The sequence below is a fragment of the Ursus arctos genome, unplaced genomic scaffold, assembly GCF_023065955.2.
Source record: "Ursus arctos isolate Adak ecotype North America unplaced genomic scaffold, UrsArc2.0 scaffold_8, whole genome shotgun sequence".
Classification (NCBI taxonomy): domain Eukaryota; kingdom Metazoa; phylum Chordata; class Mammalia; order Carnivora; family Ursidae; genus Ursus; species Ursus arctos.
This window is the reverse complement of record NW_026623100.1, coordinates 10,963,879-10,991,191: the sequence shown is the minus strand read 5'-3', so window position 1 is coordinate 10,991,191 and position 27,313 is coordinate 10,963,879. Positions and strand designations below refer to the sequence as shown.

At 50.8% G+C, this 27,313-nt stretch overlaps 1 protein-coding gene across 11 annotated transcripts in view; it reads left to right on the top strand.

Moving 5' to 3' along the window:
* The window catches only part of INPP4A (inositol polyphosphate-4-phosphatase type I A), a 131,630-nt gene that overhangs the window by 20,092 nt on the left and 84,225 nt on the right, over positions 1 to 27,313 (top strand). Inside the window, exon 1 of one of the 11 annotated variants that reach the window (XM_057309451.1) lies at positions 8,782 to 9,483. The exons of the other annotated variants lie outside the window; for them this stretch is intronic. The gene's annotated coding sequence lies outside the window, so the exon portion shown is untranslated. Of the gene's footprint in view, positions 1 to 8,781; positions 9,484 to 27,313 lie in introns of those variants that run through there. 11 annotated transcript variants of the gene reach the window in all.

Sequence of the window (27,313 nt, the reverse complement as noted above, 5' to 3'; positions counted from 1 at the left end):
ATGGCCCAGCACGGATGGCCCAGCAAGAGCACGTGTGCTGAATCCTTACTCAGTGTGAGTTCCCAGTCCCAGCCAGGGAGAAGTCACGTGAAGAAGGCCAGGTGACGTCTAGGATGGACTGTGTTAATCCCTGAAAGAAGCAGTGCATTGGGAGATGTGCAAGTGGTTGACTCACTGACAGGACAAACATCAATCAAATCCCTACTGTGCTAGGCAGTCTAGAAGGCAGAGGGGAAAGAACAGCAAACAGAACAACCATTCCTGCCTGGGGTCCAGGGCCAGGAAGCCAGGGGACAGACATTTGAAAAGTCATTCCACTATTGTGGACTGAGGAAAGTTGTCTTTGATATGAATGTGAACAGATATGTGTATTATATATTTCTTTATATGTATGTTTTATAAATAATGTGAAAATTGACAGTAGTCCGTGTTCCTGAGTCTGTTCCATATCTTCAGCTCATTCTTCTTGCACCCACCTCAGCAGCTGTTCAGAGTCCCCGATAACTGACGGCTTATCTCCTTCCCCAGAGCGTGGAGCCTGCTTCCTCCCTGCTCGCCACACTGAGCCCCCAGCTCTGCCTGCAGTTTCTCCCGGGGTAGCCCTGGCTTCTGCCCAGCAGTCTGGCCTCTGGGGCTCCGACCTCCGCCTGATCATCTGGCCCCACGTCCAGGCCGGCTCTACCCACCTGCTCAGTCTGTACTCTGTCCCCACAAGTCTTGCTCCTGCCTCTCCCCAGATGTTCAGGAAGGCACCTTTCTTGTTGTGCTTTCTTAAGCTAACCTTGTTGAGCACTCATGGTGCACCAGGGCCCAATGGCTCCAGTGGGGCGACGCACATTCCCTGGCATGAATTAGAAGCCATCAGCATGAATGGAGCCTTGCTGAGCGCTCACTGCTGTGCTCCGTCTCCATGTGCGCCATTTTGTTTAATCTTTGTACACCCTCAGGGATGCGTGTCCGTCCTCCCATCTTATAGATGAGAGAATTGGGGTGCAGAAGAGTTAAGCTACCCAGCTGGTCAGTGGCAGAGCAGGCGTCACAGGTCTTTCCACAAAGCCCCTTACTCACCCTTCCTTACTTACGTCAGGTAGGCCTTGCCCAGCGAGAGACCAGCCACCAAATGCACAGCAGTGACGGGGGTGCCAACAGGTGACAGTGTCGTCTGCGTGCTTTCTGATGGGGCCCCACAGGTTTATTTCCATCTCTCTTTTACATGCTTGTCTCACACTTGCGCTGAGTGATCGTGGCAGGCTTTTACACCCTGAGCCTCTCTGAGTAGAGCGGGGGAGACAGAGTTGCTTCGTTTTCCCCTTGGATGCCTGGAGCCCATGCTGCACGTTCCCCACCTTCTCCTTCATCTGTTTATCGGTCACCACTCTGTTACCTCGATCTTCCCACGTGCTTATCTCCTTTCTCCTTTCCGTGTCTGTTGTACCAGTTAAGACTGAGAACCCGTAGGCAGTGCTAGTGACCGGCCCCCACCAGGTGGTGATGTCAGGTACAGTGGGGACACAGCGTCATCGGTGTCCTCGACCCTTGGATGTGAGCAGTCTCTTCCCAGCCTCCGTGGATTAGCATCGGAGTGTTTGATGTAAAGCTTCTTTTCCTTGAGTAATATGTTTTTGCATATACCTGGCACACATCCACTCACATTTGATGTTCTCCTATATAGGCACATGGAAACACCTACTTGATTTTCTTGTATTATAATAGCATTTCCCTTATTTTAAAATAGCAGAAGAACAAATGAGTTAAATAGGCATTTGTCGGGGCGCTCGGTGGCTCAGTGCTTAAGTGTCTGCTTTTGGCTCAGGTCATGATCCCAGGGTCCTGGGATCGAGCCCGCGTCGGGCTTCCTGCTCAGCAGGGAGTCTGCTTCTCCCTCTGCCCTTCTCCCCCCTTGTGCTCTCTCTCTCTCTCTCTCTTTCATGCTCTCTCAAATAAATACATAATCTTTAAAAAAGACAACAACAACAAAAAACAGGCATTTGCCTATTAGCTTAGAAACTTAAGTGCCATCTTAAAGGTAATTTTATATGAAAAGAAATACTTTCTAGTTTCCAAATAACTTATAAATGGGCTTTTGGAATGCAGCCTGTTGATTGAACTGCCCAGAAGTTCAACCTTATCTTTGTGGAATTCCAAAACCGAGCTTTAAAGTATTTATCGATGATAGCGCTTTGTTCACTTTCCAATGCAACGAGACCATGAACTAATGTAGCATGGGATAGCCCTAAAGAAGTGGAATAATAGCAAATAGTAGTAATAGTAAATAGAAATAGAAAATAGTAATTAGAAAATAGTAAAATATTGAGGTTTTATGGTAAGGAGGTGAGACACCCCAATTTTGACATCTGAGTAAAGAGAACAGAAAATCTGAAGGTGCCATCGGGGAGGTATGATAAAGTAAGGGAGGGGACTAAAACCCAAACCAGCATTGTACGGTGTTGGGTAAGGCTGGTGGGTCACATTTTTGGGCCTGAGACCTGTGGTATTTCTCCTTCATAAACTGAAGCCTCACTGGGTTCAGGATCAAGACCACACTCTTTTTTTTTTTTTTTAAGATTTATTTATTTTTATTTGAGAGAGAGGCGGAGGGAGAGGGAGGGAAGAGAATCGCAAGGAGAGTCCCCGCTGAGCATGGAGGCCAATGTGAGGTTCGATCTATGACTCCAAGATCGTGACTGGAGCCAAAACCAAGAGTTGAGCCACCCAGGTGCCCCGAAACAACACAGTCTTGAATGCTGAAGGATGAAGTCTGTGACCCTTCATGAATTCACAAGGGGACCGTACCAGATGCAGGACTCATGGCTGGACATGGAGGGCAGCAGGGACCTCATGTCACCAGGGACCCCTTTCACTGGGAACTCCGGCTTGCAGGATGCCTCGGGGAGTCGTGGCTGAGATGGCAGACACGGAGCCAGCCCTGCAGAACTCCTGTGAACAGCCTGGAGCAAGGAGGTGTGCTGGGGGTTCGGGAGGGACAGAGACCGTGCTGCAACTTTCTCCACCATGGCTGCACCTTACACTCGGCTGGGGGCTTTCGAGAAGCAGGGAAGCGTGCTTTCCACCCCCTGCCCCCCAGTAAAGTCATGTGGAGGCGGGACCAGCATTGACCTTTGTTCCCTTTGCGTTAGGTGCGGTTGGGGTGGAGCAGCTGGGCCCTGGGGCTTCGGAACCTGGGCTTCCACACCGGGCCAGCCGGTTTTGAATCCCCATGGCTGCGCTGGGCCAGTCTCTTGACGTGCGGAGCCTCAGCCCCCAGCGTCTCAGGCTGGAAGGTGAAACGAGGCCACGTGCACTCATGCAGTGTACTCTGTCTCGCGCCGGGGACGTCTTGTGGCCGTAGTGGCTGACGGTGACTGACAGAACAGGCCCCTGGCCTCTCTCCCTTCCACGGCTCACTTGGCAAAACCACACCCTGGTGGTAGGGCGTCTCAACACAGTGGCCTGTGGCTGGAGAGGACACAGCCACATTGACGGGTCTCTGACTTCACAACCACAGGGCGTGGGTGGGACCACTTGGCACCCAGGGCCTATTGCCCCACTGTCCTTGCCCAGGGGTTGGCCAGCTTTTCCGGGGAAGGGCCACATAGTTAATATTTTAGGCTTTGTGGGCCATCCAGGCTCCGTGGCAGCACCACCCAGCTCTGCTCTGGTGGTGTGAAAACCACCCCAGACGGGAGGGAAACAATTGGATGCAGCTGTGTGGGATTAAACTCTCCAGAAACAAACGGTGAGCAGGATTTGGCTGAGCCCTGTCCTGGGCGGTCATTTCATACCTTCTCCTCAAACCTGTACTACCGCTCGTCTCTTCTCACCTCACCCCTCCCTGCTGCTGGCCTTGCTTCCAGCAGCCTGCATGGCACCTGTGCCGACCACCCACCAGCACGGGGACCACTTGCATGCTCTGAGGCCATCCTGCCTCCCAGCAGTGGCCAGTCATCCTTCTATGGCTCCTCGATCCCTCCCACATCCTCGGAACGTTCTCCCCACAGCTCCCAGAGCCCCTCACTTTGGATTGCCCTCCTGCTTCACTCAGTCTGCTGGGCTAGTTTCTCCTCTATTCCCTGATACCTCCGGGGCCCAGTCCTGGGACCTCTGCTTTGCTCGCTTCTTTGGTGGCTCCCTTACCTCCCACAGGTGGACAGTTCCTCGGTGCGCTGCTCCAGTCTAGACGTCTCCACTGCCTTTCTGAAAGTCTAAGCATTGCACGCGTGACGTGTCCCAGACCAGAGTCATTCTTGTACTCACCCGCTCTTCCTCAACTCAGCAAATGACCACACACTCCTTCTGCTACTTAGGTGTTCAGGGAAGCCTCAGAAGTGTGCTTGACAGCCCTTCACTTTCTCTATCATCTGTCAGGAAGTCCTGCTGGCTCCATCTTCCAAATACACACACATCTCCTCTCCCTGTGCCTTCACTTTGCCTTCAGTACTGTGCCGTCTGCAGGGCATCTGCCCTCCCTGCATCACCCCCTCCCTGCCCTCGCCTCTGCTCGTGCCCTTTCTAGCAGAGCAGCCAGAGGACTTTGCAGAGCAAAATCAGAACCCTCCAGAGGCTCCTCATGGATGTGAGGCCCCACAGGGCATTCCCCCGCCCTCATACCTGTCGCCAAACTCATCTCCTCCTACTATCCCTACTCCGGCTTCAGGCAGGTTGTCCTGGCTTGCCTTCTGCCTGGCATCTCTTCCCCCAAATACCCACATGGCTTTCTTGCTCTCATAGCTTCCTTGGGTCTCTGCTCAATTGTCCCCTTCTTAGTAAGGCCCATCCTGACAACTCTATTTAGAATTGCGATGCCCCTGTCCCCTGCTTTCCCTAGCAGTCTCTGCCATGTTGGCTTGGGCACTCTCCTGGGTGCTTTAGAACTGCAGCATTGGCTCAGGATGGGACCCGCACGAGGCCGACGCCCAGGCAGCTGTTTCCAGATCCCCCGCAACAGGGTGTGGCCATGTGTGCAGCAGGCATCCTGTGAGTGGCCAGGGGTGTAGCGCTGCCAGGTGCCTGGTGTGGTGATGGGGGCGAGGGGGACAGCTACAGGGAAGCCCCGCTTGCTTCCTGATTACAAAGGCTACTTTATTTTTCATTAAGAGCTTAGGAATTACAACCACAAAGCTCCTTAATGACATTGATTATTCAGATCATGTTCCTCTTGAACATAAAAAGGAGTCACATGTGGCTGAGTCTGTGGGGAATAACCCAACTGGCAGGTCAAACTGATTACCACACATAGGGTTTGTGGCTGCCACGAAGACTTTCCTCAGTCTTTTCTTTTTCCCCCTTTTCCTCTTCTTTTCACTTCTTGAGATTTTAGAGTCCTACTTTTTGCCTTGACACGTCCCTGGATTTTAAGGAGCCCAGATCTGGACTTGGGGATGTGGGGGTGGGGAGAGTTGGGAGCTGATCAGGCACAGGTGGGCCCCACTCTGGGCGTCTCCTGCACTCATGACCCCCATCTGGATGCCTCCTAACTGGAGCCCATCGTGCCTGTAAGCACCCACTGTGCAAAGGGGAGGGGGAAGCCCACCTGCCTCGAGTTCTGAGCTCTAAGGGAGCGGAGGGCCTGCCTGGTGGGCTGAGTGGACAGCCCCTCCCATCCGCTCCATTGGGAGGCACGGCTGGAGCTAGAGCCCAGATCCTTAGCCCGCCACAGCACCTCGGGCCCATGCAGGGAGGGTTGTTGGGGTGTTTCTCCCTTCTTGCCCAGGAACTTAAGGAGCAGAAGGGAAAGAAGTGTGACTTCAGGACTGTGGAAGAAGTGGTGGTTAAGTTGGGTGGTCACTTCTTTGGAGGTCACCTCTGGTCAGGTGTGGTGCAGGGCCAGGCTGTAGGAGGAGCTGAAAGACATTTCCAGGGAAACCTTCACTGGCCTTCTTTGAATAGGTTTCAACATGCGTTTCATTTTTGCTATAACCAGCTCGATCTGTAGTCTCGGAAACCAGAATGATTTGGGCAAACTTTTGATTTGCGGTCACATTAAAACAGTTTTAGCCACGGGTGTTAGCTGTGTGCATACGTGTGTCCGTGGCTCTGCAGCAGATGGCCAGCGCGAGCGATGTCCTGACCTAAGCCCTGTGAGGGACACTGTTTCATGATTTTACAGCCATTCTGTGTAGGAGGAAAGGAGGAATGACCCTGTGGGGTTAAAACAATACTTGTTTTGAAAAGCTTTTCATCTTTCCTTTAACTTGGCAATCTCACTAAGCTATCAGGGGAAAATGTAGAATTAAAATATCTAACAGGTGGGAGTTGTTTTTTTTTTAATTTAAGATTTCTGTCAGCATCTTGTCACGTTTGGAATATTCCCGGTAGGCCGTCTGAGAGGTTTAAAGTCTTGCTGATGAAGGTGTGGGTGATGGTGAGGTGCTTTTGGACATTAGGCCTATGACTCTGCTGCTTCTCAGAGGCTAAAACTCCAGACTGAGCTTTCGGGAACCAGGGACGAGCTCGGCCTTTGCTAAGTGGACTGACTGTTTAGTCTGTTTCTGTCCACCTCTCCCCCACCCCGCCCCTGGACATCAGCAGAGAGCTGTGGGGTGTTGGCGGTAGTGAGTTGGAGCCACGGGTGGGGTCCTTGGTGAGGGGAGGAGGGTGCAACGTACGCAGCTGTACTTGAACCCAGCACCCCTGACAGTTCCTTCAAAACCTGCCCAGAGCAGAAAGGTCAGTGGTGTGAACATACACAGCGGCACCCAGAGCCTTGATGCCTCCAGCAGGCGCTCGCTGCCAGCCCCCGTGCAGGGCCCTGCCCCCAGCACCTCTGGGTGTGGTGGGGAGGATGGGGTTAGAATAAACTCCTTGGGGGAGCTCAAAGCCCAGCGGAGAAGCTGACCCAAAATGGGAGAGACAAGCACTGTGGCAAGTGCCCAAGGGACCAGGTGGTTCTTGCAAAGGGACCTGGTGCAAACGCCTGCCCCTTCTCCAGCTTTTTGCATGTGTCACCTTGCCCTGCGGATGGTGACTTTGTGAGGGGGAGGCTGTGGTGGAGTCCTGCGTCTCCTCCCCCAGCCCTGGCCCAAGCTTCGCTGACAGTTTGTGGTGGGCCTCGATCCCTCAGCATAAGGCATCTGTAGAAACAGGCAAGTGACGAGGGATCTGAGGTACCTCTGCCACAGAAGAGGCATCCGAGGGCCAGTGAGGGCGAGTGGCTTGCCCGAAGATGTGCAGCTTAGCCGGGGCTGGATCTTGAGCCCAGGCTCCCGGCCTTCCTCACGGAGAGGAGGAAGGGAGGGCATCATAGGTGCCGTGCCGAGAGGTGACAGCCTAGTTGTCAGCTCCTGCCTCCGCTCCCCCGTATGCTGTGGGCACTGGCCATGGTGGGCTGCTTTAGGGACCCTGCGTTGTGGTCAGCAGCCTCACCCAGGCCAGGCCCTGGCCACAAGGCTGGTTGCTGCCTCTTGAGCTTTAGTGACTCAGTGGGTGCCTGTGACACCTTGCAGCCGGGAGCGTCCTCACTCCTGGCCCACTGACTGTCCCACCTCCCCGTGTTCGTCCACTCGTTCTTCCTTCATCTGTCCAGCTCAGGTCCAGGAGGTGCACCAGCTCCCGTTTGCACAGTGCATGGGGTGCTTTATGTCTGTCCTTCAGTCTGTCTATTCTCCCTTGGAAACAGAGGGGCTTAGCATACTTGTTTCTCAGAAGCTGGAAGTGACACTTCTGTTAAATGACCACCCAAGCTCACATGGCATTAAAAAGGTGATCTGTGTTTTAAACTATCTTGACTTCCCTCTTCACCAGGGAGTTGAGTGAAACGTTTGAGAGTAAAGACATGTTATTGGGAAAGATACAGTTTACTCACTGGGGGGCAGTTTCCAAACTTGTTTGAGGCTGTTATAGGTCTGATACAGTTACACGCTATGAGGGTGTACCTTAACCTGTGGCATCACTCAAAAATGACAAGTGGGTATAGAGAGAAAAATCCTGGCTTCTGTCTTGTCTTCCTGTTCAGCTCTCCAGAAGCAACCAGGGGGCCCAGCATTTTTGTGCATCCTCCTGGGGGTGGTGTGTCTGTCCATCGTATACAGACATGTATGTTTCTGTGTCCCCTTTCTTCTAAAGCATGCATTAGTTTCACTAGGCCGGTATGGAAGGCCACACACACGGGTTCTGAAATCACTTGTGGTTTTATTTTAGTCTCCCATTACTTCTCTTTGTGTATTAATAATCCCTAATATTACCTTGCTAGCCTCAAGATCACCCTGTTACGAGTGGATTTTGGTGTCCATGCTGGGTGAGGGTAATTTCCCATCCTTCTGGATGCTTGGTGGGTCCGTGGCAGGTTTTTTGTTTTTTGCTTTTTTCTTTGTTTTGTTTTTTTTTTTAAGCAGGACTCCTACACACAAGGAGGTCCTCCAAGGTAGTTGGAGTTGGAGGTGTGTGGAGATCTCCATGCTCTGAAGAGCCTGCGGTGAGATGAGCCCTGACCGGTGCTGTGTCACCCTTCATTCCACGGATGTCATTGAGGGCTGGAGCGGGTAACTGGCCCTCCCAGCATCTCCTGGCTGCTGAGTGACGGAGAGATTCAGACGAGGCTCCTAGCCTTCTTGTATTCCGTGAGGGACTGGGAGGCTGCAGACCCATTTCAACCAGGCAGTTCGCCACGTCTCTGGCAGTTCATATGTTCTCTTTGCACACTGCCATTGGCGTCAGCCTAAGTGAGGAGCAGGAAAATTGGTTTCATTATTTTGGAGTCATGGCTTCTAAGAAACATCTATTTTATTGATAAAAAGCATTTCCAAATAATTTTTCTTATGTATTGAACCCGTCTGGGGCACTGGAGATACAAAATTTATGTTTCTCAGTCATTTAATCATTTAATAAAAGCTTATTTTGGGGCTGCTTCCTTGGGTCAGCCCTGTGCTGAGCACTGAAGGGTTAAAGATGGAGATGACTCAGTCCCTTCCCTTGAGGAGCTTGTGGGAGATGGGGATTTAGAGTGTATTAAAGATGTTTTTCTTTACGGCGATAGAGAGGGCTGTGTCATGAAGAGCAGAGGGTATATATTTCTGCCTGGGTGTGGGAGAGGCTTCACAGAGGAACTGCTATTTAAACTGGACACGAAGCAGGAGTAGGAATTGTCAAGCCCAAGCCCACAAGAACATGAACAGGCAGGGTCTTCTAGACAGAGGGACCTTGGAGCAGAGGCATGGAGATGCGTATTTGAAAGCTGGAGAGACACTGCCGGCCGCGTGGTATTTAGTAAGCTTGGGAGAGGTGGATGGGCCACTGGTCCACGCCGGGTGAAGGGCTTTGGACTGCATCCCCTGTGTGTTGAGAGCCGTGGAAGGGATTTCATGTAAGTCAGAGACTTAGCCCGTCAGATTTCCAGGTTACAGAAAGCCTTCTAAAACCCCGTGGGCTGTACTTCAAGTACCAAAGTCATCTCTCTCCCCCTAGCTGTTGCAACTCAACTCTTGATCATCCAGGAAGACGGATGAGGTCGGAGACGGAGGCTAGGCCTTGGATAAAGCAAAACCACAGGTACCACAAAAGGAGCCAAAATGTAATACAGAATGAGTTTAATCTGGTAAAAGTTACATGTAAAATTTAGAAGCACATTGAACTTTTACAGATATATTGTTTTTATACTTTAAAGTGTCAGTGTTTCATTGCATGACCAAAAATAGTTATGGCTGTGGCAGACAGGGCTGTGTGGGGCAGAGGTGAGCTCAGCAGCCCACTCCCAGCTCCCTGTTTTCTTTACTTGGAGTGGGGTACTTGGGGAGGAAGGAAGCAGCATTCTTCCTGGAGGGGAAGGACCTGCTTCGTAGGGGGCCCTGTGTGTCCCCCTTTATTGCCAGGAATTCCAAGTAACTGTGGAGTGCAATTATAATGGTTTCAGTTTTTTCCCACAAATACACTACCTTCTCATGGTTTACCAAGGCGAGTCCACAAATGTTTAATCCACCCACGGGTAGTCAAGATTTGATGGCAGAATCTTAACTAAAATCAACTCCAAATTGCTTTGTGGTAACGAGCCTTCCTTGCCATGAGATCTTGCCCACGTTTTTCTCCTTAATAACGTGAGTCAGACTTACCACCTGAAAAATTTTTTTTTAAATCTCAAAACTTTTTAAAGAATTTAATTAGAATGGGCACATAGGGTAATGAAGATTCATACTGTAAGAAACTTGATTTATTTTTTTAAATCAAGGTTGCAGAAGCCTTGCCAAAATTTGAGTCTTGATAGTTCCTAGAATTTGAATTTTGCTTATTCAGAGCTAGGTAACCCCAGGTTTCTGGTCAGGCGTTGCTAGGCCACATGTACCAGGGCTAACTGCGCAGGGCCCTAAGGTTCTGTATATACTCACACTCGACTGGCTTCTCAGTCCAAACACAGCCCCAAGCTGAGTGAAGGTTGCCCTGCTTGTCTGCCCTCAGGAGGGTTCAAGCCTAGGAGCATTTCAGTGCAGGAAGTCGCTCCAGCTGGGTCACACCCTTTATGGTGGGGATGAGCAGCAGCTCCCTCCCCCTGCCCCAGGGTTTCGAGTCTGCAACGGTGGTGGAGTCAGGGAGGCCTTCACCACAGCGCTTTGGCCCAGCCGTGGGTGTGCGCAGGGAGGAAATGTCTGGAGGCTGAATTCTGCTGAGGGTGAAGTCCTGGGGTGGGGTTCCAGGACACCTGTCCAGCTCCAGAGGGGAGTGAGGCCTGCCTCCCTCTGAGTTCCTAGTTGCCAGTGTAGAAATTCTCATAGGGCCCTCTGGACTATTCTTTCCTGGCCAGGTTTTTAATGGGTGCTTTTAATAGATTTATTGACCTTCATCAAGGCCTTACTTCCTGTTGTAAGTTTTCTGTTTTCTCTGGGTACTTCCAGCCCCTTCCCTGCTGTCCTTGAGCCAGTGGCTTGGCACAGGTGCTTCCAGAACCCTTATTTCTGAATGGATGGAAGAGTCCCGGGGGGCTTGGGAGTGTCGCATGGCCTTGGTAGTAGTGATTATAATAATAATAAGCAGCAAACACTTGAGTAGCTTTTCTGCATGCCGTGTACAGTTTACGGGGATGAAATTATGTCATCCAAGCAACAACTGGACAAGGTGGCTGCTGCTTAGGGCGGTTTCCGAGGGGGAAACTGAGGAGTGGGAGGTTGAGCTAGTCAGCGCAGGTTACGTGTAGCCTGGTGAGTGGCAGAGCTGGGATTGGAACACAGACGGTTTGGCTCCAGGCTGTGCTCCTGACTGTGGGGCGGGCCCCCTCCAGGGAGAGGAGGCATGCTGTGCCCCTCCACCTGCCAGCCCAACTCCCTGAGGTGCCCACATCAGCACACTCTTGGCCTTTTGTCACGAGCAGGTGTGGTGGCACATTCGGTCATCCTGCCTGAATTAGGGAAACCATGGTCTCAGCAACTGACTGCTCCAGGCCCTGTTCTCCAAATCTAGGGGCATCTTTGCTCGCAGCCTTTCTCTGTCTGAGGTCCTCAACCCCGTGTGCGCAGACCACAGCCTAACAAGAAAGGATTAACCAAAGCCTCCATTCCTGCAAATCTTGGCTGGCCGTCACCCAGGACACAATGTTGGTGTTGGGGCAACTTCCCTCCCTTTGTGAGAGAATAAGACCATGGTAGTCACAGTCCCTCCATGAGTGACTGACCTTCTTCAGCCCAAAGTTTGCCTGGTGAGGAGGGGCTTTCTCCCTCCACCACACCTGCTCCCACCCCTCCCTGCCTGTGTCCATTCATTGAGGAGGGCTCTCCTGCCCTGGAAACCACAGTGGGTGAAGGAGGACAGGCTGCACACTCCTCTGACTCCCACGGCCTCAGTCCCCGTATGGGAGGAGAGATCAGAGGTGGAGGATGGAATTTGAGTCAGGAGGACTGGAGCAGCAGTTTAGCTCTTGGGGTCCCAGTGTCTTGGGCCTTAAATAGGCTGGAGTGGGAGATGTTTAAGCACCATCTGCAGCCTCTAACCTTAGGTTATTATGCAGTCCTGATCTTCCAGACTCTGGGTCTGCTTTGTAGCCCATTTAGAAACTGCCTTTGATCTCCTTAAAATAGGATGGGCTATTTTGGACATTGCTCTCTGTGAGAGGGATATGTGTTTAGAGCTAAAATAGGGTGTACTTTTTAATTTGTGGGTATTTCCTTTTCCTGTTTCACGCACACTGTGTTCAAGTCCTTGTGTCCTCCCACCCACCCAAGAGGACAGCCTCCAGCGAGCTGAACACACAGATGAGGCTTGGTGAAGGCCTCCCTCCTCGTGGCGTGACCTGCTTGGTCAGGACCCAGGACCCTCCATGTCCGGGGGAGCTTTTACAACATTCTGTCTCTTGTCTGCTGATCCGACGACCAGGTCATTTGCCCAAGAGCCCGAGGGATTCCAGAGCAGAGGTGGCTGAGAGCCTTCCTTACAGGCTAGCTGCTGAGTGGCTTGCCACCCGGCTGTGCTGCAGTTATGCTCAGAGTGGGGATGGGGCAGCCGTCAGCCTGGATTCTGAGTTAACTGTGGGCAGGTGTTGAGTTACACACACACACACACACACACACACACACACACACACACACACGCACCTCTTGCGCCAAACGGTGGTCATCTCTCTTCTGGCCTGTATGTTGGTCACCGATGTGGCTGTGAAGAGGGTGCCCCAGTAGAGGGGAGGGAGGGAGGTTGGGGCGGGACAGCTGAGGAGGGTGCAGCTCTCTGTCCCACTCTGTCCTAGCTTACTCTGCCTTCCATTCTTCTGTCACTGACTGTGCACATAGCCCACACCCTTGTCTTTCTCTTGCGGGGCTTTTCCAGTTTATTGAAAAGAGGTTAAGTCTGATTTTTCGTAGAGTATGAGGACTTAATTGGAAACAGTTGTGTCAAGCTTCAGGCCTCTTTCTAGGACAGGAAACTGGTCATAGCTTCTCCGGCTTCAGTGCCATAGAATCAGTCACCTGGAGGACTTGTCCCAGGCACAATGCTGGGCTCCACCCCCAGGGAGTCAGGGACTTCGTACAGGCTCCCGGGTGATGCTCACGCGGCTGGTCCACAGGCCGCACTTGGAGTTGCCTTGGACACTTGTCCCTCTTCAACCCCCCACTAGAGATACTTCCTTATTTTTATTACCTTTCAAAAACAGGGCTACTGCTTTCAGTGCTAATCGATAACACTGCTGATGCTAGGAGCGAGGGGTAGGGTTCCTAGCCCTGCTCTACTTGGCAGTGGTTCCGATGGGGGACTCAGAATCTGCTCCGGCAGGAGCTCCTCCTGGTTGTGCCCGTGAGCTGTCCCGAGGCTACCCTGTCACGATGGGTTTGGCAAGGTGACTTTAAGCCTGGAGCCCAGCCGTTTCACTGTAATAAGGACATGCCAGTTCTAGATCGCAGAGGCCTCAGAGGCAGATGAAGAGTTTGGTTGCTGGCATCTCTACCTGGGGATAACCGGTGTGAACCAGCTTGTCCCAGCCACGCGGGCCAGAGTTGTGACCCTGTTGTTTATAAATTGAAAAGGTATGTTATGCTAGGATCTTCTCAGGTGTGCCAGGAGGCACAGAACCCCCTCGTAGCCTGTAATCCATATTGTCTGTGACACAGGCAGGTGGTGGGGATGAGGTCCCACTTGGTTTACTTGTCATAAGACATCTGTCATGTGCCAGCTTCTCTGAAACTAATAGCTGTTCCAAATAGAGTTTGGGGCACAGAGGATACCAACAAACTTGTTTCCCCTCTGCTCTTTCCCAAGGGATGGTCGCTTACAAGGAAAACCGAGCCCTGCCCAGTCTCCTCGGTTCCCGGTTGGCCACATGGGGTGAGCCGTCATCATGTGATCTTCGGCGCTCTTTAGAGCCCTTTGTGGCCCTGAGCTGGGCTCCTTCCTCAGGGTCTTCCTCGGGCTGTGCCAGGTTTTCACATTGCCCATTCCAGCAAGCTGGAAGGCCTTTCGCAGAGATGCTTATGTCCTCTCATGGCCTTGGAAATCACCTCCAAATACCTGCTGGGGCAGCGAGCTGCTTCCCGGGGGTCTGTGCCCAAGATCATTCTCCTCGGAAGGGTGCTCCAGGGCTTTCTTATCCAGCGGTGCGAACGTCCTTCCCTCTGGGCTTGCCTCTCAGCCTCTGGAAAGCAGAAAGCCTTTTTTCCTGATTTGTGAGGGTACCTGGTGGGGTCCCCGGAGGGTCCTGCTCTCCCACTGTGATGGATAGCTGGAGGACTCACTCCCGAGAGGGTGGCTCACAGGCTTGGCCTCGTGCCAGGCATATTTCAAGGATTTTGATTCCCCAGCTACCCGAGGAAATAGTTATTACTCACTTCCAATTGCAGAGGAGGGAAGGGAGGCTCAGAGACAGGTTAGATGACTTGCCCAGCTTTTACCCAGTGTCCTGTCATGGTTTCTGTTGGTTCAGCATAGTTTTTACTGTAGAAGGATTGTCATCGTAACTTTACCTGTTGGGGACGTTATCGCCGACTGTGCTCCCTTGCACTGTAGTTCTGGAGAATACGGCCCCAGTCTGGGCTCCCTCTCCTTTAGCTCTCTACCCTCTCATGATGTCTTAGACCTCCGTAGGCTCTCGTTATGCTGGAGAGCAAATGACCAAGGTGGCCAGCCAGCCACTGTGCATTTGCAGACTTGGTCCCTTGCTTCTGGCCAGCAGCCTTATCAGGCAGAACGTGCCCTGTCTCAGACGCCCTGAGTGGCCAGTGCAGCCTCGGGCCCTCCAAGGCACTGAATCTTCAACCAGCCTGCCTTGGTGCCACGCGTGGGCCCTGATGCCCGTGTGTCTGTCTCTCCCGCCAAACTCCCCTGTGCCGGCCCATGGAGGGTGAGCAGGCCTGGCCACCACATGCCTCGGCCCTTCCAGCCGTAAGGATGAGGAGTGGTGTGATGTGTGCCCATCCTCACATGCCGGTCGGCCCACAGCTGTGTAGGAGTCCCGGCCCGAACCTTTTACACAGCAGCTGTGCTGCTAGTTCAATTGCTAGTTCCCTTTCAACTCCAGACTCTCTGGAGGTGGGGATCCTAACGAAACGGAATTTAACTAGAGCACCTGTGAAATATTCCTGCGTCTGGTGCTTCTATCCCGAGGTCTTGGGTGTCACTCAGTGTCAACCCTCACTGTACGGAGAGGCCCGGGGTTTGTGCCTAGGAGGGGCTGGAAGAGCGTTGGTGGACATGGTGTGACCCTCTGAGTGGGGTCGGGACATCTTCCTCTGAAAATGCTCTGGGGGAAAGAAACGCGTGTCTTTCCCAAAAGCCTCGAGGCATTTTATGTGCCCGTGCTAGCATGGTCACTGGGCATGTTTCAAATGCACCGCTGTTGGCAGCTGGGATCCTCGCTTGTGTGCAGTCCCTTACCTGGTTGCCGTTGCCCCTGGGTAATCCCGTGGCCGGGCGAGGGTGCTGGTTTGTTTATGGAGCTGCATTTGGCTTCGGTTGGCATGTTTTACGTGTCTGAGTGGTTTTAGGTATAAAGATTCAGTGACCCCGTTCCCCACGTAATTTAATGCCACACTTCTCCGTATGAAATGATCTTACTACCTTTAGCCTCAGTGGCAGATTTATGAGGAGGCTTTATTATATCTCCAGGTGAGCCAGTGTAAGCAAGCAGCCTTGTGTTTGGAGAGAATCCTGGCATTTGGTTGTCCTTTCTGATAAACTCTGCCTCACGGAACCCCAGGAAGGGGAGGAAAGCAGCCTCAGCCTGTAATGCGATGCTTGCTGGACCCCACCCCCCACCTCCAGGCCAGGCTTTCTGTTTTTGTTTTTTGTTTGTTTGTTTGTTTTAAGGAAGGCTCAGAGCCCAGTGCAGGGCCGGACCGCAACCCTGAGATCATGACCAGAGTTGAGATTAAGAGTCGGACGCTTCACTCACTGAGCCACCTATGCGCCCCCAGACTTTCTGTTCTTTAGTGAGAGGTTGCAGCAGCAGCACTTTTGCCTTTCTTTTCCCCTTTATTTTGAGTCTACCACATCGGAGGTGGGCTGTGTGATCTCTTTTGCTGGCTTATTAGCTCAACCCTGTGTGCTTTAAAAGCTGGAAAAGTTTCAATAAAGCGGACGCTGCGGTAAAGAAAGGCACAGCAGGCAATGTGAGGACCTGTATTCTGGTCCCCTTTTCCCTGGCTTTGTGCCTGCAACGCCTACAGTATCACGTTCTGGGGGCTAAGACCTTGGAGGTCTGGGTAAAATCACCACCCACCAGAGGAATGGCAGGTTAACGTGCCACTTAGGACCATCTTGGCCAGGCGTGGTTCACGTTATTGGTGCAAGTCACAGATGGGCGCCGATGGACATCAAGGGTCAGTCCTGCCTGGTCCAGGCTGTGAGGGCCCCCCAAGGAGGGCAGGCTGGTGAGGGTTAAAAATGAAAGATGGGCACTTCTAGACAGGTGTAGCTGGCTCTCCTGCAAGGTGGAAAGGGCAGGCTGTGGGCTGCTGTGAGGTGGCCCCTCCACTCGTCCTTTCTGCCTGAATGGAGTTGTTTCCCAGCGGGCCTGTCACGGGGAATGGATGCCAGCCTCCAGCAAGTCCACACTGACGGTGGGCAAGTGTGGCTGACATCCAGGGGCCTGATCTAAAGTGATAGGTGCATAGCCTCTCATTTAAAAGAAGTGCATGGCTTCTGGTCTCATCTTTAAAAATTTTAGTAACACCTACCTTGCTTTTTTGAAAAGAAAAGTAAAAAGGTATGTGAAAATATAATACAGGTAGGGATTGTTGGACCTACTTCATTTTCATAAAAAATTTTGTTAGGTGATATTTTACATGAAAAACCATAGGAAGAATAACACAAGGAATGTCTTCCGCCTAATCTTTTAATTCCCAGTACAACTGAAACTACGTGTGTCTGCACCGTCTCTCTGAGGTTCCCACCAGCCTCAGTTTGCATTATATTTTATTGACCCACTCAAACCTTCATATTTGTGAGTCCGTCCTCACGTATTTTTGTTGCTGGGGGATGGGAAGCAAGCACTGCTTATTCATTCTCAGTTTCAGTCTTGAGACTCCTGTGGTCAGAAACAACTGTTTCTTGAGTTGGGGCCTGTGGCCGCCTGGCTGCCCCAAGTGGTAAGGGAATGGTCAAGTTCAGGGTGAGGCCAGGTGCTGATGGACTGTGCTCCCTCCTCTTTCTCTTCCCGCCTGCCCTGCTGTTAGGGGAGCCTGCTGGGGCAGGTGTGGGCCTGTCCTGGTTCCCGTTGCAGAGCACAGGCTGGGCAAACCACCTTCGCTGTAGAGTTGGCTTCATTCGGGCAGGTTCTATGTGCCACTGAGCATCCCTGTGGTCTCTGCTTTAAACACCGCATCACTAACATGGCTCATGAGCCCTGCCCTAAACATAGAAGCCCAGACCGGCTCCCTGCTCCCCCTCTTCCCGGGCGTGTGGGAAGCTTCCTGTCGGCTGCTCTGTTCCCCTGAAGGGTGGGACAGGGACATACTAAGCTGTGCAGCCATCCAGGGTTTGGTGAACAAATGACCTGTTCCGTCAGATGGACTGTGTCTATAGTCAGTGAAGTCCTCCTCTCCAGTCTCTGCTGGGAGTATTTTCTTTTGCATAAAGAAGCTCTTGCTCCCCACCCCACTTCCTGCTTCATAGATGCCCCTTTGCCTCCTCCCAAAACTGAAATATGGCTGGTTCTCCCTAGAGAGCCAGAGGCCTTAAAATGGCAGGGGGGTTCTTCCTCTGCTTATCCTCCATCTCCTTCCAGAAATGGATTTCTCCCATGACTATGCTGTCCTCTCCACCTCTGATCACTGCCCTCTGTCACTGTAGGTTACCCTGGTCTCCAGAAAGGACTCAGCACCTGCCTTGGAATTCCTGTTGCCTCCTTATAGCCCTCATGTCTGCAGGGATGTCTAGTGTCACCAAACTCTTGGCCTTCTGCTTCCTGCCCTGCGGTTATTCCGGAAACTGCCCCCAGGGTGCCCATCCCTGGATCCCAGCCTTCTGAATCTCCGCCTCCCCTTCTGCTGTGTAGCCTGTTCTTGGCTCCCTCTTATTCCCTGTCTGCCAGGCCCACTGGAGCTTTATGTCCATTGGTCCTGTGGTATAGGGATGGCTAAGCCCCAGTCCCTGTCCTGTGAGCTGAGAGTCTGAGGTGTGACACATTTCATGTGACCAGGGTGAAGGAGGGTATGTGTGTAGAGCACTGTGTGAGGTTGGGGGAAGGTGAGCTATTGCTCTTCCAGCAGAGTCTGGAGAGAGGAGGAGATAAGAATTAGCCCCAGGAGCAGGGTAGGAAGGGTACTGCAACAAGGCCCAAAACACAGCGTGTATGTATATGCATGTGTATGTATATAAATATAAATATAAATATGTATGTATTTAGGGTTTATTTATTTTAGTGAGAGAGAGAAAACGTGCAGGGGAAGAGAGAGAGAGAAACTCAAGCAGACTCCACATTGAGCTCAGAGCCTGATGAGGGGCTCGATCTCACGACCCTGAGATCAGACCCGAGCCGAAACCGAGAGTCGGACGCTCAAGGGACCAGGCGCCCCCGCAGTGTGGTGATATGAAACACCCTCATGTGGGTACAGTTAATAAAATTTTGCATGCTTATTGTGAAGAGTTTTAGAAAAACAAGTAAATAATAAGTAAATAAACAAGAAAATCATGGTGCAAAAGCACTACCAATGTTAACATTTTAATATATTTTCTTCTCACGCCTTCCACTTGGTGTGTGTGTACTTCTGTGTATTTATATCGGTAGATCTTAGAATTTTACTTTTTCACTTGTCAGTTGTTGTAAACTCCATGATTTCCATTTCAAATTCTGCCTAGTATTTCACCATATAACTGAACTGTCATCTACTGTGTCCCTGACAGGCGTTTAGGCTGCTATTAAATCTTGCGATTTATGGTGTAAAATACGTTACTGGCAGAAGTCGCGCTGCAGCGAACGTGTTTGTCTGAGATTCTGCCAGATAGCAAGGACATCAGTCTTCTGGTCTTCCTGTGGCTGGGCTCCACCCGCAAACGTCCCCCCACCCCTCCAGCACACACACCCAGTGGCCCACAACGCTCACGCTCAGCTGTGCGTCTACTTCGGGCAGGGATGGCCCGGCCCGAAGGGCTGTGACCGCGTTCCACAAACACGCCTAGCCTTTGCACCAGGGAAGGCTATCCTGACCACTGCCACAACCACACAGGGTCTTTGCAGCCTTGCCAGCTCCGTCTGCCCGTGGCTGCCCGAGAGCTGGAGAAATAGCCACATGGTTATCTCCTTTGTAAGAAGTATTTCAGATTAAGTTAGAAACTATGTGTCCAGGAAGGTGTTGATGCAGTCTTTAAAATATGGTCATCATGCAGCCTGGCAAAAGCATGAAATACGTTTACAATCTAACATGCAGATGAAAAAGGATACGGTATCTTTTGTACACACTGGTCTTCTCTATAAAAATAAAAAGAGCTAACTTCAGTAAAGGTGTGATTATGAGTGGGGATTTCCTACTTTATTTTCCAAACTTGCAGTTAAGGTACTATGGCGATTCTTTTTAAAGTTCCTGTGCTTACTGTCCTTGGCTGACTGCAGGGTCAGATTCCTTGAAAGCCCCCAGGGTGGGTCTTGGCACGACCCAGCTGCCAGGCAACTGGTGCGGGTGTGGTGGTGCCCCTACTTGTAGGGCCTGCTGTCACTTAGGGGGCACTGCTGCTGCTCTTCTGGTGAGGGGAACCCAGCTGCGGGTTCCTTTATTTTGTTGATTTCAGAGTATAAGCATCTTACTAATTTGGAAGTAGGTTGATTTTCAAATGAGGCTTTTGAGAACTTTCTTCATTCATCATCCTTCATTCATAACCCATCTTTGAATGGGTTAATTCAGAGTTTTGTTGTCCTTGTGGATTATTCTTTCCTTGAGGTAAGTCTGTAACTGAGAAAATAGAAATGTATCAGGAACACCTTTTCTAAAGTTCTAAAACAGGCCATTTGCTAACTGCCTAAATTCGGTCTTCATAAAAATTTTTTAAGTTTCATTGAAAGAGTCAATCCTCACTAAAATAAGGGGAGGGACGCCTCCTAATGAGAAAGCGAAATTAGAAACAGGACCGTGTCGAAGTTTTGAATCACCACCTGCCGTGGGACATTGGCTGCAGCCCCATGCAGTGCACCACAGTGCTTTCCGGGGCCGCTGGGAGCCGGTTTCTGTTCCCTGATTCCTCCCTCCAGCAGAAGGCTCAGTTTCTAGCTTTCTCTGGGTATTTTCATGGGGAACCATAATGACGTTGACTGACTGATGTCGTTTCCTGGAATCGTATTAATGAATTAGGCCAAGTTTATGGAAATGCACATACATTGTTGGTGCTCTTACGAGATGATCTACGAATCCCAAGGTGCTCCAGCAGCAGAGGTGCTGTGAACTCTCCTGGGGTGCTGAAAGTCTGGCAGGTTTGAAAAATATTCCTCCTTGTCCAGCACGGTGCTTCCCTGACCTCTCATCTTCTCTCCTCACATTTTTTCCTGTCCTGTGCCTTTCCTTGCTCTTAATTGCCTTTGGAAAGAGGAACCCCTTCCGCTTTTTCATCAGCCTGTGGACCCCTTTCCCCCAAGCAGTGATGCATCTTGATGGCCTAAAAAGGTGGAAACCGGTGGATTATTAGGGGAGCCAGAAGAAGGGAGACCTGGGTCAGGCCAGGCAGGAGCGCCCCAGCATTGCCCAGAGGCCCTGCAGCTTGGAGTGGGTGAATCAGGCCCAGACCACAGAGCTTTTAGAGCATGGGCTGGATTCCTGCAGACAAGTTACGTCAGAGGAGTCTAGGAATAGAAGTCAATTCTTAGAAGGCTGGGTTACGTGAAGGGCAAGGCAGCGGCTTCTCAAATGTCTGATGGCTCTACTTATGATGTCCTTGGCCCGGTGGGAACTGTCACGCGAGCAGAATGCGTTCCTTGACCGGGAGCTGTGGCACCAGGGACCTCACCCAATGGCAGGAGGTGGGCGTGGGGGAGGCTGGAAGATTGGCTCCTAAGGAGGCCAGAGGTAGTTAAGTGCTGTGGGGAGATAAAGTATAGGTTACTATTACTGTTGAAGAGAAAAGGGTGGGGGAGGAGGAGGGTGGTTGATTCAGAGCTCAGATCATTTTTTAAGTAAACTTTTAAATTTTAGAATAGTTTTAGATTTACAGAAAGGTTGCAAAAATAGTACAGGAATTCCTCTAAGTCTGCCCCCACCCCTTTTTTCCCCCAATAGGGGAAAAATATAGTTTCCCATATTGTTTACATCTTACATTATTGTGTCATTAGTCACAACTAATGAACCAATACTGATACTTTATTATTAACTAAACTCCATGCTTTCTTTAGATTTCCTTAGTTTTTTAACCTAATGTCCTTTTCCTGTCCCCAGATCCTATCTGGGACACCACAGTACACTTACTTGTCTTATTTCCTGAGGACCCTCTTTGTTGTGAGAATTTCTGACTTCCCTTGTTTTTGATGACCTCGATAGTCTTGAGGAGTACTGTCCAGGTATTTAGAACCCACCCTCATTTTGGGTTTGTCTGATGCTTTTCTCATGTTTTACTGGGGATATGGGTTTTGGAGGGGAAGAGCACAGAGATGAAATGCCCTTCTGGTCACATCACAGCAGGGCACACACTGTCACCCTGACATTGCTGTGGACGCTGACCTTGAGCAGCTGCCTGAGGTCAGATGTATCAGGTTTCTCCCCTGTAAAGGTACCCTCCCCCACTCCCCTATGATGTTCTCTGCGGAGGGCAGTTGCCCTGTGCAGCCCACAGGTGAGGGCTGAGAGGCTTTGCCTCTTCGAAGGGACAGGGGCATTTCCATGAATTATTTGGAATTCTTCAGTATATGAGATTTGTCTCTTCTCCACTTATGTATTTATCCAGTCATTCATTTATATTAGTGTGGACTTATGGATATATATTTTTTATTTATTTTATACTTTGGGTTATAATTCAGGATTAGGTTATTTATGTTGTTGCTCACATTGTTCCAGCTTTGGCCACTGGAAGCTCTTTTGTTCACTCCCGGGACCCTTCGACATACTCCCACTGTCATGCGGCTTTGTACTGGTTTGTTCGTTGTTTGTTCGTCGTTGTTTTAGCACACCTTTCCTTTTCAGTACTGCAAGGTGCTCCGGACTCATCTTGTACACTCCCTGCCCCAGCCCTAGAGTCTGCCTTTCTCCAAAGAGCCCTCATCCCTTTTATTGGAGAATAGTATTAGAAACTAAGATCTGAGCACTGAGCGGCTGAAAGTATTGTAATTTCAGTTCCTATGTACTCAACTGAGAAACTAAAGGAAAACCTGTTAGTAGCAGTACTAGCAAGGAGTAACTGAGACTCTTTCTCCCGTTGGCCAGCTCTGCCTCCTCCTTGGGCTCTCTAGACACCGTCTTATGATAGTAAACTGACACGCACCTCATTCCGAGTTCTCCCTCTGAAGTTGTCTCTGTAGTGGTGATATCTCTATGCCAAGGCTCTCACTCTGCCTCTGAAGTCACACACTCTCTTGCTGGCTCGTGCTGTGTCCTGATTGGATGATTTCTGCTCCCTGAGTCTTGGAGTGGCTCTTGATCGAGAGCAGTGAAGTCTAACCTGAGGAAAGAACCCAGTGGAAGAGAAGCTTTAGACACACGAGCTGTATAAATGGGAAGCAGAGCCAGAGCTCCTTAGCGGGAGGGTTGCTTGAGGCTGGGGTTCGGGGAGAGGCCTAGGAGATGGGGTTGGAGCCAGCTCCTGCCTCTGGCTGTGGTGGGAGTGCCGTGGGATCTTGATGTGAGAGCTACAAGCGCAGGGGACTAGAAAGAAGCCTTGCACCCCAACCTGAAGACTCCAGGCCCTTGCCTTTGAGTGCACGCGTGTGCATGCGTGTGCGTGTGTTCATGTAGTTTGGCTCTCAGCCCCACTAGGAAGCCAGTTCTGAGCCTGTTGCCTTAGCCCTGTGTGGGTGCCAGTGATACAAGAGAAGAGGGTGATGAGGACAGAGAAACCTCAAAGGAAGAGGGGACAGAACCGAGTGACTGACCAGTTTGGTTGATGGTTGGAAAGCGGTGTCAGATCCATCTGAGCTCCTGAGCACGGTGGGGCCCCTGAAGGGAGAGAATCCAGGAGAAGCCAGTTCTGAGGAGAATGTGTCCTCCTGCTTCAGTAGGTGCCACGAGTCCACGGCTGGTGGCTAGTTGACTTGAAAATGCTGCACTGGGCCTCTAGAGAGTCCTTAGGGCCAAGGGAGAGATTTAGGCATCATCTGTTGGATGGCTTAGTGGACAACATTGGCATGGGGCAGGAGAGTGGGGGCACACGCTGAGCACCTGGCCTGGCCTGCAACCCGCCCCTGTCTTTGGGTTGTCCTTGGTGCTGGCAAAGGGTCCTGTCATGCTGATGACTCCGATGGGCACTGGCTCATGGAAGCACCAAATGGGAGCTGTCATTTACACACCATCTGTTGGCACCATCAGTACCAAGGGGCTCAGTGTCTTTTATCTTGGTGTTTCTGGACCACTGTGCTGCAATCCTGAGGTGCCCGACTTCTTTCTCACTCTGAGGGAAATTTGAGGTAAGATTTTCTTCTTGGCAGAGAAAGAAAGGAGAGGGGGGCCCCCCCTCCCTTTCTGAGGATGAGAGGATGCACAGGAATGTGCTTCCCCTTCCTATAACCTTGGGCATGTAACTTGCTTCCAGAAGGGAAATGGTGGGGGCATCTTTAACTATTTGTCTGAGTTTTTGTCCTTGGATGACATGGTATTTTGTGTAGGGTTTTTACATCCTCTCCTTATGCAGCTGCCAAGTTCAGACTGCCTTTTCCACTCCTTCCATTTGGAATTCATATCTTCGTAGAATCCATGTGCATGTGGAGTGACGTGGACCATCCAGAAAGGCCCAGGGCGTTGGAGTTTACCCAGAACTCCTGTGACCTCTGGAGGTGTGGTGGCTGGGCCTGAGGTGGGCGCTTGGGGGACAGCGAGCAGGACTGCGGTTCTGCGTGTGTCGCCAGGACTTTTGACGGGTTGAATGTGGGGGAGGGAGGGGCTCAGAGAGGAGGCAAGGAAGACTCCATATTTTTGGCATGGTGATGCTATCTGCTAAGGTGGAGGGGGACTAGAGGTGGAGTGGGAGCAACAAGGAGCAGCACTGACAGCCCCAGAAGGTCAAGAGTGTCCTCTTGAGGGCTGGGGTTTTCTTCTGGTTTCCTTTTTCTGACTGCTGCTCATCACATGGGAATCTCTAAAAAGAGAGAAGATGGTTCGAGAGACAGTGTCTGGCTCTGGAGAATGGAGCCCCATGTGAAGATGAAGACACCCATGTGAGAGGGGCTGTGTCCATCCTACAGTGGTCTTCTCCGTTGGGCCTCATAGAGGTACCCCAAGTCCCTGCACCCGTGATATTATGGTTAGACATGGAGAGAGCACTTAGGGTTTCAGGTGAGGGAGTCAGACACTCATTGGTTAAATATGAGGTATTTCCAGAGGTATTTGTGGTCTGTTTGGTCCTGACCCTTTGTTGTCCTTGTGGGGATGCCTATCTTCTTCCCATTCTGTTTGAAACCAGGACTGTGCTTCTCCTCGCCCTAGAATTGCCACTAGCTGTGACACTACGGCCTCCCAGCAGACAAAGTGGGAATCTAGGAGGCCCCTGTCAGTGGGGACAGTGAGGGGAGGGGTGGACAGGTTGTGCCTGCCACAGGTCTGGCTGGATAACACTTTGAGGTGAAAAATTTGGTCCTTTGGGTTTCACAATAGATCATGAAGGCTTTGTTGTTTTACGAAATTATTATTTTACAATTATTTTACAACATAAAATAAAACACTTTCCAAAGAAAAGAATATAATGCTAACTTCATAATTAAAGAAAATTACAGTGGAGAAAAATAAAATGAAGTTGCATTTCTTTACAGTGATGGAGGAAAAAAATCAAAACCCGAACTGTGCCAGACAGACAAGAGGAGGAACAATAGGTTCCATCTCTCTCTAACTGCAGCTGAGACTCAGTTAATCAGAAACAAATTGTATTTCCAAAGGGAGTGGGAGCTGCGCTTGGTGCACTTCCAGAAGATTTTCATGTTATGGGTAGTAACACAGTCAGATGGTGGCTTTTTTTTTTTTTTTTTTCCAGTTTGGGGTAAAGTCTCTGTTTTCAGCAGCTACCTTCCTGAGAGTGTCCTGCTTTCTGACCTGGTAGCCCCAGTAACACGTAAGGCAAGAGGGTTTCATGAGCAACCACCATGGACGCCGTGCAGGGCGGGGTCTGGGGAGCAGAAGGTAAACCAGTGCCTTTGAGCTCCTGTGGCCCTCGTCCATTGGGTGTTCTCTTTAAAGCATTCACACATGCTCCCATCGGGATGGCTTGTTTTCCAAGCCCCCAGAGGGGGGCCAGGGAGAGGCAGCATACTTTAGTTGACAAGAACATTGAAAGCTGGTAACCTGATTGCAGGTAGAGAGGAAAGCTATCATAATGGGTAGATGTAACAACAGAAAAAGAGCAGCAAGCCACGAGCATCTAATGTAGAGATAAACCCTGCACTCTGATAGAAGGCACCTGTGGACAGTCACGTACTGACTTGCGTTCCTCTTTGTCCCCATGCTGTAGATTGGGAAGGGGGCTTCCAGGGAAGGGACTGTCAGGGCATGCAAGTCGGGACAGGATTGGATCTGTGTTGTGGATCTCTTTTTCAGAACAGCCCTTACAGTCAGGGAAGAGTATAATGTATTTTATAACATTTTCTTCTAATGTGGTTTGCTTTTTAAAAATTGTCACCCAGCTGATATCTCACTGTCCAGAAGCAGCTGCTAGAGATTTCCCTACTGGAACATCTCTCTTATTGTCTGAAGGGGTAGGCCCTGTTGATATGCTGTCTTTGGGGGCCAGTACGTCATGTCCTTTATCACTGATTCCCATCTGATGCCTAGAATCTGTCCTGCCTCAGCTGGCTGGGAAGAAATCTCAGAGAGGTGTGAGGGCAGGGATCTGGATTCCTGTGATATCGGGGGACCCTTCAGGGATGACTCCTTAGGTAGCTTCATGAAGGTGAGCACAGTCAGGTCCTGGGGGGAGGTCGAGGCATGGGCTGACTCTGGAAAGGGTGCCCATGGGGCTTGTACAGAAGCAAGCCCTTGGACCTTCTGGCATCAGTTTGCTATCTGGAGGGACCCATAGGGGAAGCAGAGCCTTTGAGGAACCCTGTCCAAAGTAACGGGTTTGCTAAGTTCTGACTTCGGCCTTCGTAGGTGATCGAGGACTACCAATTTATAGATGAAGAGTCTGGGGCTGGAGGGTTCCAGGGTCCAGTCCAGTTCTCGGCTCCTGCATGGCAGAGCCAGGATTGGAGCCATCCTACCCACTACCCCCTGCCTACAAGGTGGAGAGGGTTGGCTGGCGTTGTCACATTCCTAGCCCTCTCCTCAGGTTGGATTCTGAGAATCAACTCTGCTTGGGGACTGGGCAACACTTGGTGACTTCCAAGAACGTGCTGGCAACGTTCTTTTCTCCCATGCCTGGTTACCCCAAGCCAGTTGTTTTTTGGGAGGGATGAGTACCACATTTCTCTCAGATGTTGATTGGAACCCTTTTGGCCTGCTCAGCTGAGTGGCTCGGAATGAAATGAGCCTCTTGTGTGTAGAGGGGTTACTTGAGGGGTATTTATTTTTGAGGGGTGTACGTGGCTCATTTGCTTGCTCTGGCCTCCTGATGGTCTGACTTGTGATCACACAGCTGCCACACACGGTAACATTTCCTCACATTTTACAAGTTACTTCCTAGTCAGGATATACATCTGGGTGACTGTTGTTATTAACAAAAACAATGTATGTTTAAGGGATGGTTCCAGTTCCTCCCGGGGGGAGTTTCCTCTTAGTGTGTAAAATTCATATTCTGCTGGTCGATGCCGGCTTCCCTAACATGGAGTAATCAACTAAAAGGAACTCGCACATAGTGTTTTGTTCTTTGATAGAAGTTAAGTATAAATTTTACCCACTTGTGGAATGGTGGTATTAGGGGTTCTACAGACCTGCTCCCCAGCAAAACAGCAATCATTGATGAAAATTGTCTTAGGAAAATGATCAATTAAAATATCTGGAAATTGCCCTAAAGGCATACAGCAAATGAAGAAATATTTATTCAGGAAAACCTACTAAATCTCAGTAACAACAGCAGGAGTTTGTAGCACTTGAGCCATGGCCCACTTTTTCCTGCCCAGCTCAGCGTGGCAGAAGCTATACTCTTGGCTGGATGTGGCCAAGAAGATGTGTGGCTTCCTCTCCCCTGGGTTTCCATCAAGGGCTACAGTATCTCCTGGGAGGAGCAAGCTGCCAGCATTTCTCATTTCCCTCGGGCTCTATGGTGCAGAGGCTAAATTTTGGGAAATTCCTAGGGTGGTGGATGCTCTTTACCAAGCTGAGAATCCTTAGACCCCAATTGCCCTCTGTCGTCCCAGCTTGCTGGT